Source organism: Myotis lucifugus, unplaced genomic scaffold, assembly GCF_000147115.1.
Source record: "Myotis lucifugus unplaced genomic scaffold, Myoluc2.0 scaffold_1, whole genome shotgun sequence".
In the NCBI taxonomy this organism is placed as follows: Eukaryota; Metazoa; Chordata; class Mammalia; order Chiroptera; family Vespertilionidae; genus Myotis; species Myotis lucifugus.
Genome location: NW_005871049.1, coordinates 23,380,244 through 23,382,289, shown reverse-complemented (window position 1 = coordinate 23,382,289; position 2,046 = coordinate 23,380,244). Strand labels below are relative to the sequence as shown.

Below are 2,046 nucleotides of genomic sequence, written 5' to 3'. Positions count from 1 at the left end.
TTTAATTCTTACCTTTCATAAGTGGGAAGTATTCCTAACCTGGGCACAGTCCACCTCTAGGGAGGACAATCTGAAAGGAGAGGCTGAAGGAAAATGTAGGAATTGATATACTATGTGCTGTGGTGGAGCCAAATCCCTACTAAACAGAGAAGGCAGACATCAACATCACCTGTAGGAAACAGTGGGGAGGGACCTGGGTGTTTCAGGGAGCAGAGGATTGAGGAAATGGAAGTCACACTGCTGAGTTTCAAAGAGATATCACTATGCTCCAACATTTCTGGTAGACAACTGAAGTCAAAGGTCTGGAAACACAATCATTAGGTATTTGCAGTCAGAGTATCAAGCCTATTAAGGACCTCAGGAATCATGAAAAACTTAACGTTGCTCAATTTAGAATGAGGTGCTATGTCCCCCTCGCTTCTGCCTAGTTAAAAATACCTCCGTTTTGTTCCTTCCTCTGATTGTCAAATCTTCTGTTCCTCCTCATACATCCCACACCGGGACAGGAAGAGGAAATAAGATTAATGGGTTGTGTTATCAAGAATTAAAGAAACTTAGTATTGCCCTTGATGGTCCGGATCTGTCTCTTGCTTCAACAGTGTTTGGAGGGAACAGACCCAGGGACGCCCCTTCTTCCAGCCTCCGAACACCCTCCTGCGTCTTATCCAGTCACCACCTTCAGAACCCCCTCAGGGACCAGCCAACACACCATTTTTTTTTCTACCTTAATTCCTTATTGCCATGAGCTCCCAAATTCGTCAGAATTACTCCACCGAGGTGGAGGCTGCGGTCAACCGCCTGGCCAGCCTGCATCTGCAGGCCTCCCACACCTACCTCTCTCTGGTCTTCTATTTCGTCCAGGACCATGTGACTCTCCAGGGCGTGGGCCACTTTTTCCGAGAGTTGTCAGAGAAGAAGCCTGAAGGGGGCTGAGCATCCCTTAAAGTTGCAAAATAAGTGCGGTGGCCACATTCTCTTCAAGGACGTGCCCACTCATCATTCCCAAGATGAGTGGGCAAAACTCAGGACCCCATGGAAAGCGCCTTGGCCTTGAAGAGAAACCTGAACCAGGCCCTTTTGGAGCTGCAGGCTCTGGGTTCTACCCGCGCAGACCCTCATCTCTGTGACTTCCTGGAAAACCACTTCCTGGATGAGGAGGTGAAACCAATCAAGAAGATGGGCAACCACCCTGGTTGGTTCGGCTCAGTGGATAGAGCACTGGCCTGCAGACTGAAGGGTCCCAGGTTCGATTCCAGTCAAGGACGCATGCCCGGGTTGCGGGCTCAATCCCCTGTGGGGGGCGTGCAGGAGGCAGCCAATGATTCTCTCTCATCATTGATGTTTCTATCTCTCTCTCCCTCTCCCTTCCTCTCTGATATCAATAAAAATATATTTTAGAAAAAGAAGAAGAAGATGGGCGACCACCTGACTAACATTCACAGGCTGGCCGGCCCCCAGGCTGGGCTGGGCAAGTATCTCTTGGAAAGGCTCACTCTCAAGCAGGACTAAGAGCCTTTGGAGCCCGGAAGCCTTTGAGAGGTCCCTCTTCATCCCCCTGGTGTCTGGCTTTTACCTGAGCCTCTCCCTGAAACTACTAGCCATTCTTTCAACCACCCTGAAGCCCTCTCCCATGCATTGGACCAAATGAAACAATAAAGCTTCTTGCAGGGGAAAAATAAAGAATTAAAGAAACTGGACATCTTATAAGATTATGTTCACACACTGTCATTCACCAGTCACTGCTGCCTCAACTTGAATGTAATTTAAAATATAGTAGGAAAGAGACATCTGCACAGCATATGTTTCAAGGGGCCTGGTGTATATGGCATACTGTTCTTCATACTAATTTATTCCTCACATCTTTCCTATTACTTTATCCCTACTTACAGAAAATAAATTTAAGAGCAACACAGTTAACATGTGTTAGAATTAAATTTTGCATCCAATCTTTCTGAAACCAGATTTTATAGGGCTCTTAACTACTATATTATACTGTCTTTATTGAAATGAATGGGGTGTCTAAAAAATAAGTGAAAAGAGAGAAGG

At 46.5% G+C, this 2,046-nt stretch overlaps 1 pseudogene; it reads left to right on the top strand.

Moving 5' to 3' along the window:
• The first annotated feature begins 741 nt into the window (after positions 1-741).
• On the top strand, positions 742-1,509 carry LOC106697593 (annotated as a pseudogene).
• The last annotated feature ends 537 nt before the right edge of the window (positions 1,510-2,046 follow it).